We start from the raw sequence: 14,531 nt of genomic DNA, 5'->3' as shown, positions 1-14,531 counted from the left end.
TTCGTAGTATTTTTTGGGTTCTTCGACCATCGAATTGGTACGTTTTTTTGGTCAAATAAAAATCGTTCGAACGATTGCTTAAAATGTAATCGTTCGATCAAACGATTTTTATTCAATCGTTAAAATATTAAATGCTAAGAACTGATGCTGCCTTGATCCTTTGTTTTATAGATGTTTATCATGGAAGTAACCATGATGGTTTAATCTTAAAACAATGCACAGTAAACACAAAGATTTGGCCATTGTTAATCTTCAACGGACATCAGTTCAGTGAATAAAGATCCTGGGACCTATTTAATGTTGGATGGAAACATCAATGGACATTGGTTTATCATCAGTTATCATCAGCATGAACTTTTTGAATGACTATTTAAATTTCTTGTGTTTCACATACATGATTGCTATTATGATTTCAACATGATTGCTATTATTGGTTACATGAGCTTTTGAAGTGCTAACTAAATAGTAAATTTAGTTTGGTACACAGGTAGCACCACTGAGCTGCATATCTCCTATAAATATTATTGTGCATCTTAAACCTGTACTATAGAATGCAGTATGTTTTGGAGAAATTATGAAGTCAGTCTGTGAAACTCTGGTTATCTATATTTGTGATCTTGAGGGACAAATGATAATCATAATCACTATGTGACCTCAAAAGTGTCTGAAGAATTACTATCTTTGACATTAAGTAATTAATGCATATGTGTAAATAGGGTAACAGTATACTTTATGTTTAATGTAATTCTAATGTTAAGTGTTGGTTGGAAGAGAGATATCTCTATATGATTGAAATGCATAATACTGCAATATACAATTCTACTGAAGGACATAGTAGTTTACACAAAGTCACTAGACTTGATAGTATCATCCCAGGTGATTTGAATACACTGAGCGATGCACACCATTATGGCTAACATTTATGGCTACTAGTGATAGATTAATATTTTGGAAAAGCATTGGCAGAATGTGTTGCTGAATGCTGCTGAGCTGAAATCAGTTCATTGTTCTATAAAAGGCGGTTTGGTAGAAATAAAGTCAATGACATATACAGGGAATAGTAAACATATTGCTTCCTGAAGAGGCACTGTTTAACTAGGTGAACTGTAAAGCCCATAATGTAACCTGCCCTTGGCTAAAGTGTTTGAGCAGCTGAAAGCCTGTAATGATGCTTTTTATCTAGAACCTTTGCCTCTATTTTGTTTTGGAGTATTAGGGCTTTGCATAATTCTCCTGGTACGCTGCTGCTACCACTTGCTGGTAGCTAAGTGAAATAACATCATTAACCCATCTCGAGTTGTGAATGACGTGTGAAGATATTGGGGCGATTCACTAATATAGTAGTGTGTGTATGTTCAATGGCACCTTCACGTTCAGCCTGAGTGAGTTAAGGGGAAAACTTGCAAGTCCCATGTCAGACCATGACTTCTGGCTGCCAAACGTCGAGGTTACTGGGCTTTTTGTGCATGGTGAATGAATCAACAGGACATCCTATTTCTGTGGTAAAGTAGTCATTGAATTATTAGAAATTGCTATCGTCATTGCTATATATAATAGCTGATATATTTTGGCCAGGCCTAGACTGGCAATCTGTGGGTTCTGGCAAATGCCAGAGGGGCTGCTATAAGGTCCCATAGAAAGTCAGTATTTAGTGGGCTGGTGGGGGCTGTTTGGGCCTCTGTGTACCTGAAATGCCAGGGCCTATTTTGATTCTCAGTCTGGACCTGATTTTGGCACATCTGGCAACCATTCACTCATTGTCAGTATAAAGTTAGAGGGATTGTCATGATTTTTATGATTTATTTTTATTTCTAAATTACACTGTTTGCATTGCAAATAATTCACTCTGCTATTTAAAATGTTATTCTTGAACCAACAAATGTATTTTTAGCTATAATGTTGGTGTGGAGACAACCCTCTCAGTGCATTGGGCCTGATTTTGAGTTTTGAGAAGCAGCCAGCACTTCAGGATAAATCTGCTTTAAGACAGCTATGGTTTCTCCTCTTCCCATTGAATTATATCACAACATGGGTTGTGTTTGCAGTGCTAAAAGCAGTTTTTTCTGCTTTGATGCTATTCTCATACCACTAGTGATTTTAGCAATGCAAACAGTTAGTTAGCTGCTATATGTTCAGCTGCCCGTTGATCTGTTGATGTGGACTGCTGTGGAGGGAAGGGAGGGGGTGATATCACTCCAACTTGCAGTGTAGCAGTAAAGAGTGACTGAAGTTTATAAGAACAAGGGATGCACCGAATCCACTATTTTGGATTGGCCGAACCCCCGAATCCTTTGCAAAAGATTCAGATCTGATCTGAATCCTAATTTGCATATGCAAATTAGGGGTGGGAAGGGGAAAACTGTTTTTACTTCCTTGGTTTGTGATAAAAAGTCATGCGAGTTCCCTCCCCACCCCTAATTTGCATATGTAAATTAGGATTCGGTTCAGCTAGACAGAAGGATTCGGCCGAATCCCGACCCGAATCCTGCATTCAGTGCATCCCTAATCAGAACACAAGTCACATGACTGGGGGCACCTGGGAAACTGACAATATGTCTAGTCCCATGTCAGATTTCAAAATTAAATATAAAAAAACTTGTTTCAGTGTTGAATTCTGTTAGAGCAGCACTATTAACTGGTGCATTTTGAAAAAAAACATGTTTTCCTATGACAGTATCACTTTATTCTCTGGTGTGTGCTGGCCACATTCCAAATTCCAAATACTCACTGCATGCATCCCTTGTTTGTCTAACCTATCAGAGCAATTTTCGTTATTTTTCCAAAAATGTTCTCAGTGTGGACAAGTTCACATAACACTCTCTACCCCTTTAATGATTTTGAGTGTGTGCATGCTTGTTTTACCAGGCTACAGGGATTTACTAATATTTGAGAGATAGAGCTTGCAGTTAAGACCCTTTGCAAATGCTGTGTTGGTGCTAGCGTCAATGCTGAGATTTTAATGAACTACTTAAGAAGTTCCAAATTCAGTGGGATGCTGAGGCAAAAAGGGACCTGAAAAGGGTATTGGGAGTTCACCACAGTTACAGGAAAAATGTGCAGAAAGGGGAAGTTAGAGAAAAAGGGGGCATAACAGGTAGCTACATTTGGGGTTGTTAAAGGGGTTGTTCACCTTTAAATTCACTTTTTGTATGATGTAGAGAGTTATTTAGCTTTTTATTCAGCAGCTCTCCAGTTTGCAATCAGGTTGCTATGGTCCAAATTACCCTAGCAACCATTCACTGATTTGAATAAGAGACTGGAATATGAATAGGAGAGGCCTGAATAGAAAGAGGAGTAATAAAAAGTAGCAATAACAATACACATTACAGCACTTACAGAGCATTTGTTTTTTTAGATGGGGTCAGTGACCCCAATTTGGAAGCTGAAATGAATCAGAAGAAGAAACAAAAAATTAAGAAACTATAAAAAATAAATCATGAAGAGCAATTAAAAAGTTGCTTAGAATTGGCCATTCTAGAACATACTAAAAGTTACATTAAAGGTGAACCACCCCTTTAAGTACAAAACTCAAGCATTCCCCTACTGCTCCTGGAGGATTTTCGATTCCTGAGACTAAAATTAAATCACCTAGTACACTTACAGAGACAGAAGCTGCACCCTCACAAACACAAACACCCTAGGCTCCGGCAGTGCCCCCACCATATTCAGATTCAGCTGGACAGGAACAGGACTTTATATCTCCTGTCCATGAATCTTCTGGAATGTGATATCTTCCAACTGTTGCAGGCCTGCATACAATACACGCCAGAGGGTGTAGTTGTCACAACAGAACCATTCCCAGAAGAGATGCACTATAGATTGATATCCCTTTTTGAGCATAAAGGAGAGAAAAGCAGATAAGGTAGGGAAAGAATGGGAGAAGAAGACATAGCGGCTTAAATTATAGCACAAATACTTGAAAGGTTGTGGGCTAAAGACAAATATGATGTGGGGTTGATGGATGTACCTAAAGTACATATCAAGGTTAAGTCAGGAAGTGTGTTCCCCAGGCTACCACAGTACCCATTCTCCCCATTACTACGAGACAGTATTAAAGAACAGATTGATCTGTTACTGGAACAAGGCATGATAGTGCCAATAGATTATCCAGCCCAAATACCAGTATACCCTGTAAGGAAGAAGGGCAAGCCAGGGGAACCCCATATAGAAGAATAGAACAAGTTTTCCATTCCCCATATCACCCCCAAGGTTCAGGGAAAGTGGAGAACTACAACAGAATAATTAAGACTAGACTTGCTAAGCTTATGTCGTCAGAAACCAGGAGCAGATTGTGGTCTCGACTGCTACCCTTAGTGCTACACAGCATCAGCGTCATACTCAAGAAAACTCCACCAAGATTAAATATGTAAGTAAATTTTTGGGTTTACAAGGTATCATAAAATGGACTTCTATAGTTGTACAAAAAAACCCTCCAAAAAAATTTAATGTTTTAGATATCTCCAAATCCAACATTTTATTAATAAAGTGATGAAGGGTGTAATAACGTTTTAACTTCATCTGCTTGGGAGCAAATGTGTATTAAATTCCCATGTAGTAGAGGAATAATAACCATACTCTATAAAGAAATGTTAAATTCCTCAACCTCCTCCCTTCCGGCCTACACCAAACAATGGGAAAAAGAATTGAACAAAATAATAGATGTTACATCTTGGCAGCAAACTTGGGAAAATACAGCGTTTATACAGAGTTCAATAAATATTTTGGTGCAAGAAGCACAATATAAAGTATTATCTGGATGGTATATGGTCCCTATATAACTACATAAATATTACCCCAACCCTAGTCCATTATGCATTAGAAATTGTGGTATGGAAGGTTCAAAGTAACATACTTGGTGGCAATGTAGAGAAACGTCCAGATTTTGGTCCAGGATATTTACATTAATTGACTCAATCATGGGGATTAATGTTCAAAAAAATACTATGCAAGTACTACTAAATACAAAAATTCCAATACCAAATAAACATATTTGAAATTTGGTAGAATTTATTTTTATAGCAGCAAAACAGACTATTGCTTCCTCTTGGAAAAAGCGTTCAATTCCTATAGCTATGTTTTGTCTTAGAATGAACTGGATAATGATTAATGAGACAATGTTGAGCATAACTGCCGATAGATATAATGTCTATGCCAAGATCTGGACGCCTTGGATAACATAAACTAATTTGTAATAAAGGTATTGTATGAAGAAACTATATTATGTTTGTGTATTAAGAAACGTAAATTGAATAGTTATGCCAGATAGTTGAAATATACTAGATAGAATCTTGGATAATTTAAAATATTATATTAGGAGAATATATAGCATAAAAATGACAGAAAACACAGATGTAGACATTTAAGTTTGTTAGTTTAAATTTTTATTGGTATGCAACTTCTAACATTGAAATGTTTAAATCAGCAATGTAGACATGTATAATGACCATGAGGGAAATTTTATTTTTCTTGAATGTATTTGAATGCTATGGTAGTGCTCCCCTCTGCGTAGGAGAGCATCTATGATCTGAAAATAAAGAGAAAAGGTTAAGTCATGATGAAAGTGAATACTGTATTGCTAACCAATGAAAACGTTTTGAAAAGAAGCATGAACCAAATGTTACATACTAATTTACTTGCTGATACCTGGAAATCATTTCATCCCAATGAAAGGGATTATACACATTATTCATGTGCACATAAAAATTATACGAGGTTAGACTATATTTTTATTGGACACAAATGGCTAGACCTGGTTTAACAATTGAAAATTAATTCCAATGTGATCATTGTCCAGTTTATCTTATATTTAAAATGCCAAATTTAATGAAACTAAACTATAACTGGAGATTGAATGACAGTCTTATATATAAAGAAATTTTTAAAGAAAAAAATACTGAAAACTTAATATAGTGAAATATTTTCAGAAGTACTATTCTAAATTATACAATTTAAATCCACAATACTCAAATAATATTCAAAAGGAAAATAAGAAAAAATAAATAAAATAAAATCTTTTTTTTATCTCAAATTAATATACCTAAGTGGGATAAAATAGTAGCAGACAGTCTATATAAACCATTTACTATTGTAGAACTACAAAAAGTAGTAAAGAATCTACCCTTAGGTAAAAGTCCAGGACCAGACGGCTTTTTGGCTTATTATTACAAATTATTTGCTCTATATTAAACCCAATTTTAATTGACCTATTTAATATTCAAGATAGACACATTTCATTAATAGCAAATAGAATTACAACATACTTACCAGCTTTAATTCATATAGACCAATCAGGTTTTATACCTGAAAGAGAAGGGCAAAACAATGCTATCAGAGAATTGAACTTAATCAAAATTATGAAAAAAAAAGAAAGAGGCATTAATGATATTAATGGATGCCGAAAAACATTAGACAGAGTAGGTTGGCAATATATATAGAGATGGCTTTAGAAAAAATGGGGTTTGGAGAGAAAATTATAAACAAATAATGTCTTTATGTCAATGTCCAAATGCAAAAATAAGGGTAAACGGAATATTAGCAAATAAGAAACCCATAATAAATGGGACGAGACAGGGATGCCCGTTGTCGCCCCTATTATTTGTGTTAAATATAGAAACTCTTTTGGTTGCAGTTAGGCAGGATCTAGTTCTACAAGGTATCAGCTTTTGCAGATGATCTATTATTCTATATAACAAAACCTCACATCACCATTGCAAATTTGATGAACCTCATAAATACCTTTGGTACCCTATCTAACTTCTAACTTAACTACAATAAATCAGAAATACAAAGGGGGTTATTTACTAAACTCCGAATGCGAAAATCATGAAAAATTTGTGATTTTTTTAAAAATAAAATCTGACTTTTTCGGAATTTATTAAATCCAGAGGATGGAAAAGTCTGAATCTGAAAATGTCTGAATCCGAAAATCCGGCATCTCAATGATTTTTTGATGAGCGCTGGGTTTCTGGCAATACTCCAAAGTTTTTTGGGTTTTCGGGTGAAAATTAAAATTTTTTTTTTAAAATCGGATGAAAAAGTCCGGAAAAAATCTGATTTTGTAGCAGAAAATATTGACATGTTGCAAAAAATTTTTATTTCAAATGGGCTAAAGACTCTTGGTATTCAACTAACCCAGAATGAAAAATTGTTTTACCAAAAAAACTATATACGTATATTAGATGTGATAGACAAGGATATTTCAAATTGTAATGACATATGTGTATCATGGTTTGGTAGGATTTTACCAAAAAATACTGTATGTTTTTCAAAATATGCCTATTGTTGTACCTCTACAATTTAGACTAGATTATCCAAATTTATCTGGAAAGAATCCACCCATAGAATTGCATACAAAACATTAACTAGAACGAAAGAAATGGGAGGAGTACCATGTTTACAAACTTATTACTATGCAATGCAATTGCACAACAAAAAAGGATCACATCCTTATATGACAGCAGAAAAAGGTGATGACATTGCAATATTAGATACTTTGATTTTCACAGAAAAGATATAAAATCTTTGTAACAATAGATCTGAAATAACTGTCTACCCGACAGTTAAATACTGTTATAGAATGAATAAAGAATATGATCTTATCCCATATCCCTCATATCCCCCTGCTGACACCTTTACTAAATAATCCAGATTTTCATTTATAAACAGGGAATTATATACTACAAAATTGGTCTGATAAAATATTCCAAAGAAAGTAGAATAAAAGATTTTATAGAATGCAATAAGATCATTTCCTTGGAAAACAATTAATATAACATATGGGGCAGATCCAAATAACAAATTGATATATGAAAATATTAAAATATATGCTGAATCCCTTGAAATTATAGAGCAAAACAGAGAATTATCATGGATAGAAAAATACTTAAATAAACAGATGTTTCTTTTCTATATAAAAGATTGATATCAAATAATGAGAGCAAACCACCATTTGCTAATAAATGGGAATTAGAATTAAACTTCAATCCATCTGAGGAAGAATGGGAGAAAATATACTCCAATAACCTTAAAATATTTACATCAACTAGACTACATGAAGCTTCTTACAAACTCATCTTCAGATGATATTTTACACCAGTTAAACTAAAAAACATAGATGGAATGCCAGATACTTGTTGGAGAGGTAAAGAAGAGATAGGTTCATAAGAACACATATGGTATAGTTGTAAAATACTTATTAACTATTGGAACCAAATACAAAATATGATAAATAAAATATTTCCTGAACAATTAAAGGTCCATTCTACTGCAGTTTTACTGCTATATGACAACAATAACATTTATTGTTATTACTACAGCAAAATCATAAATTCCACGTAAATGGAAAACAAGTGATCCTCCCCAGATAACAGAATGGATAAATTATAGAAAGGAAATAAGAAGAGATGGTAGCATATAGAAAGGGTAGTGCACTTAAACTTTATACAAATTGGAGACCATGGTCAGAATTTATAAAAGTATATGATAAGAAACAATAAAACAGCAAAATTTGTTTAACCTTTTAAATGCCACAGATCGTAGAATCTACGTTCTGTGGCAAAGGTACTTGAAATGCCACAGAACGTAGATTCTACGTTCTGCAGCATTTCCTGTTTCAGGAGCGGAGGAGCGGCTGTTAGAGCCGCTCGCTCCGTTCCTGCTCGATCCCCTGCCCCTAGGCAACGAGCAGAGCAGGGGATCGAGTGGCCCCTGGGGCGCGATCGCCCAGGGGCCCAAAAACAGCAGCAGGCACGTGTTACTTACGTGTCCTGCTGCTGCAGCCTGCACCGGATCGTCGATCTCCGCCCCCACAGCACACAGACAGGAACCACGAGGCAGATGTCTTCCAGGGGCTCTTCCTGATCGCCTGCAACAGTCTCCAGCGATTTTTTCAGGTTAGTGCAACAATTACACACACAAACACACCAACACACACTTATTACAGTAATACACACTTAGATTCACACTTACACACACTTACACATACATTTTTGGGGATTGGGGGGGTCACTTACACTCACTGCACTTACACACATGTGCACACGCACACACGCGCACATAACATGTAATTTACCATTTGTACACACGCACACGCACATACATGGCATTGTGGCCTTTTTTTTTTTTTCTTATCGCATCGTTTCTTTTTTTGGCTGAAAAAAATGTTTTATTGCCATTACGCATAGCGTATTCGCTAACCGTACTGTGCAATACCTTTTGTATGTTATTTCGGTGATTATATTGCAATTTTGGGTATTTTGGTGCATTTTTAGCCATTTTATTGAATTTTAGCCATTTTATTGCATTTTCAGCTCTGCATATATTGTGTTCACTTTTTTCTAGCCGTATAACCTGTTTGGCCCATCTAAAATATTCAAACTGTGATTCTGACAGCTGATAACACTAGTCTGGAAAAAAAACATTGATTTTTGTGGTTTTATTGGATTTTTTTGCATTTCACCCTTTACTGCCTTATTTTGTTTTGCCTTGTAAATTTTATCTACTATATATCCATTTGGGGGTCTCTGTGCGCCACATAGTTTGGTATATCTATGCATTTTGGGCATCAAAGTGTTCAGTAGACCTCTGGCGTTCATATTTAGGATGTTTTATGCTGATACGTTACGAAATGTGGGGCATATAATGGGGTAAAATTCAAGCTTTCTGACAATTTTCAGAAATTTGATAAAAACCGTTATGTTCAGCATTGCTTTGCAGTTTGGCAGTTTGCAGTAGAAACACTTATTTACCCATATTGGATTCGTCAGAATGTGTACTTTCTGAAAATATATGGTTTTCTGGGGTCTTTGTACTGTTAGGGGGGTCTAATGTCGCATAATACACACACCAGGTGCTTATATTGCAGCAGCCAGCGCGTCAGCTGTGAAAATGTATATACACTATTGTCATTTGGGGGTCTCTGTGCGCCACATAGTTTGGTATATCTATGCATATTGGGCATCAAAGTGTTCAGTAGACCCCTGGCGTTCATATTTAGGATGTTTTATGCTGATAAGTTACGAAATGTGGGGCATATAATGGGGTAAAATTCAAGCTTTGTGACGATTTTCAGAAATTTGATAAAAACGGTTACGTTCAGCATTGATTTGCAGTCTGGCAGTTTGCAGTAGAAACACTTATTTACCCATATTGGATTCGTCAGAATGTGTACTTTCTGAAAATATATGGTTTTCTGGGGTCTCTGTACTTTTAGGGGGGTCTAATGTCGCATAATACACACACCAGGTGCTCATATTGCAGCAGCCAGCGCGTCAGCCGTGAAAATGTATATACACTATTGTCATTTGGGGGTCTCTGTGCGCCACATAGTTTAGTATATCTATGCAAATTGGGCATCAAAGTGTTCAGTAGACCCCTGGCGTTCATATTTAGGATGTTTTATGCTGATACGTTACGAAATGTGTGGCATATAATGGGGTAAAATTCAAGCTTTCTGACAATTTTCAGAAATTTGATAAAAACCGTTATGTTCAGCATTGCTTTGCAGTTTGGCAGTTTGCAGTAGAAACACTTATTTACCCATATTGGATTCGTCAGAATGTGTACTTTCTGAAAATATATGGTTTTCTGGGGTCTTTGTACTGTTAGGGGGGTCTAATGTCGCATAATACACACACCAGGTGCTTATATTGCAGCAGCCAGCGCGTCAGCTGTGAAAATGTATATACACTATTGTCATTTGGGGGTCTCTGTGCGCCACATAGTTTGGTATATCTATGCATATTGGGCATCAAAGTGTTCAGTAGACCCCTGGCGTTCATATTTAGGATGTTTTATGCTGATAAGTTACGAAATGTGGGGCATATAATGGGGTAAAATTCAAGCTTTGTGACGATTTTCAGAAATTTGATAAAAACGGTTACGTTCAGCATTGATTTGCAGTCTGGCAGTTTGCAGTAGAAACACTTATTTACCCATATTGGATTCGTCAGAATGTGTACTTTCTGAAAATATATGGTTTTCTGGGGTCTCTGTACTTTTAGGGGGGTCTAATGTCGCATAATACACACACCAGGTGCTCATATTGCAGCAGCCAGCGCGTCAGCCGTGAAAATGTATATACACTATTGTCATTTGGGGGTCTCTGTGCGCCACATAGTTTAGTATATCTATGCAAATTGGGCATCAAAGTGTTCAGTAGACCCCTGGCGTTCATATTTAGGATGTTTTATGCTGATACGTTACGAAATGTGTGGCATATAATGGGGTAAAATTCAAGCTTTCTGACAATTTTCAGAAATTTGATAAAAACCGTTATGTTCAGCATTGCTTTGCAGTTTGGCAGTTTGCAGTAGAAACACTTATTTACCCATATTGGATTCGTCAGAATGTGTACTTTCTGAAAATATATGGTTTTCTGGGGTCTCTGTACTGTTAGGGGGGTCTAATGTCGCATAATACACACACCAGGTGCTTATATTGCAGCTGCCAGTGCGTCAGCCGTGAAAATGTATATACACTATTGTCATTTGGGGGTCTCTGTGCGCCACATAGTTTGGTATATCTATGCATACTGGGCATCAAAGTGTTCAGTAGACCCCTGGCGTTCATATTTGGGATGTTTTATGCTGATAAGTTACGAAATGTGGGGCATATAATGGGGTAAAATTCAAGCTTTGTGACGATTTTCAGAAATTTGATAAAAACCGTTACGTTCAGCATTGCTTTGCAGTTTGGCAGTTTGCAGTAGGAACACATATTTACCCATATTGGATTCGTCAGAATGTGTACTTTCTGAAAATATATGGTTTTCTGGGGTCTCTGTACTGTTAGGGGGGTCTAATGTCGCATATTACACACACCAGGTGCTCATATTGCAGCAGCCAGCGCGCGTCAGCCGTGAAAATGTATATACACTATTGTCATTTGGTGGTCTCTGTGCGCCACATAGTTTGGTATATCTATGCATATTGGGCATCAAAGTGTTTAGTAGACCCCTGGCGTTCATATTTAGGATGTTTTATGCTGATAAGTTACGAAATGTGGGGCATATAATGGGGTAAAATTCAAGCTTTGTGACGATTTTCAGAAATTTGATAAAAACCGTTATGTTCAGCATTGCTTTTCAGTTTGGCAGTTTGCAGTAGAAACACTTATTTACCCATATTGGATTCGTCAGAATCTGTACTTTCTGAAAATATATGGTTTTCTGGGGTCTCTGTACTGTTAGGTGGTCTAATGTCGCATAATACACACACCGAGTGGTTATATTGCAGCAGCCAGCGCGTCAGCCGTGAAAATGTCTATACATATTGTCATTTGGGGGTCTCTGTGCGCCACATAGTTTGGTATATCTATGCATATTGGGCATCAAACTGTTTAGTAGACCCCTATGTTTATATTTAGGATGCTTTATGCTGGTAATGATACATGGACAATACGATGCTGGAAAGTTGAAGCTTTGAGGCAATTTCCAGATATTTCACCAAAACCGCCAAATTTGGCAAAGCCTTGCGACTCAGTAGTTTGGAGCAGAAAGGCATGGGTACCCATTTTAGATTCCGTAGAATGTGTACTTTCCAAAAATATATGGGTTTGGGGGGTAAACATATATTTCTGTGTTTTTACCCCGCAAAAATGCAGTCAATGTGTTGATTTTTCATTAGCTGAAGTTACCCACGGGACTGTTTGTATGCGCTAACTTCATTTTGGGGCCTCTAAATGCCAGATACTTTGGTAAACTTATGAACAATGGCCACCAAAATGTTCAGAGGAACCCTGGCAATCATATTTAGGGTGCTTTTTCTTAGTACGTAATGACACATGGGTGATATGGTGCTGGGAAGTTGAAGCTTTGAGGCAATTTTCAGATATTTCACCAAAACCGGCAACTTTGGGAAAGCCTTGCGACTCGGTAGTTTGGAGCAATAAGGCATGGGTACCCATTTTAGATTCTGTAGAATGTGTACTTTCCAAAAATGTATGGGTTTGGGGGGTAAACATATATTTCTGTGTTTTACCCCACAAAAATGCAGTCAATGTGTTGATCTTTCATTAGCTGAAGTTACCCACAGGACTATTTGTATGCGCTAACTTCATTTTGGGGCCTCTAAATGCCAGATACTTTGGTAAACCTATGAACAATGGCCACCAAACTGTTCGGAGGAACCCTGGCAATCATATTTAGGGTGCTTTTTCTTGGTGCATAACGATACATGGGTGATATGGTGCTGGGAAGTTGAAGCTTTGAGGCAATTTTCATATATTTCACCAAAACCGACAAATGTGGGAAAGCCTTGCGACTCAGTAGTTTGGAGCAGAAAGGCATGGGTACCCATTTTAGATTCTGTAGAATGTGTACTTTCCAAAAATGTATGGGTTTGGGGGGTAAACATATATTTCTGTGTTTTTACCCCACAAAAATGCAGTCAATGTGTTGATTTTTCATTAGCTGAAGTTACCCACGGGACTGTTTGTATGCGCTAACTTCATTTTGGGGCCTCTAAATGCCAGATACTTTGGTAAACTTATGAACAATGGCCACCAAAATGTTCAGAGGAACCCTGGCAATCATATTTAGGGTGCTTTTTCTTAGTACGTAATGACACATGGGTGATATGGTGCTGGGAAGTTGAAGCTTTGAGGCAATTTTCAGATATTTCACCAAAACCGACAACTTTGGGAAAGCCTTGCGACTCAGTAGTTTGGAGCAGAAAGGCATGGGTACCCATTTTAGATTCAGTAGAATGTGTACTTTCCAAAAATATATGGGTTTGGGGGGTAAACATATATTTCTGTGTTTTTACCCCACAAAAATGCAGTCAATGTGTTGATTTTTCATTAGATGAAGTTACCCACGGGACTGTTTGTATGCGCTAACTTCATTTTGGGGCCTCTAAATGCCAGATACTTTGGTAAACTTATGAACAATGGCCATCAAAATGTTCAGAGGAACCCTGGCAATCATATTTAGGGTGCTTTTTCTTAGTACGTAATGACACATGGGTGATATGGTGCTGGGAAGTTGAAGCTTTGAGGCAATTTTCAGATATTTCACCAAAACCGACAACTTTGGGAAAGCCTTGCGACTCAGTAGTTTGGAGCAGAAAGGCATGGGTACCCATTTTAGATTCAGTAGAATGTGTACTTTCCAAAAATATATGGGTTTGGGGGGTAAACATATATTTCTGTGTTTTTACCCCACAAAAATGCAGTCAATGTGTTGATTTTTCATTAGATGAAGTTACCCACAGGACTATTTGTATACGCTAACTTCATTTTGAGGCCTCTAAATGCCAGATACTTTGGTAAAACCTATGAACAATGGCCACCAAATTGTTTGGAGGAACCCTGGCAATCATATTTAGGGTGCTTTTTCTTGGTGCGTAACGATACATGGGTGATATGGTGCTGGGAAGTTGAAGCTTTGAGGCAATTTCAGATATTTCACCAAAACCGACAATTTTGGGAAAGCCTTGCGACTCAGTAGTTTGGAGCAGAAAGGCATGGGTACCCATTTTAGATTCGGTAGAATGTGTACTTTCCAAAAATATATGGGTTTTGGGGGGTAAACA

The sequence above is a fragment of the Xenopus laevis genome, chromosome 7L (assembly GCF_017654675.1).
Source record: "Xenopus laevis strain J_2021 chromosome 7L, Xenopus_laevis_v10.1, whole genome shotgun sequence".
Lineage (NCBI taxonomy): Eukaryota > Metazoa > Chordata > Amphibia > Anura > Pipidae > Xenopus > Xenopus laevis.
Note: the sequence above shows the minus strand (reverse complement) of the source record.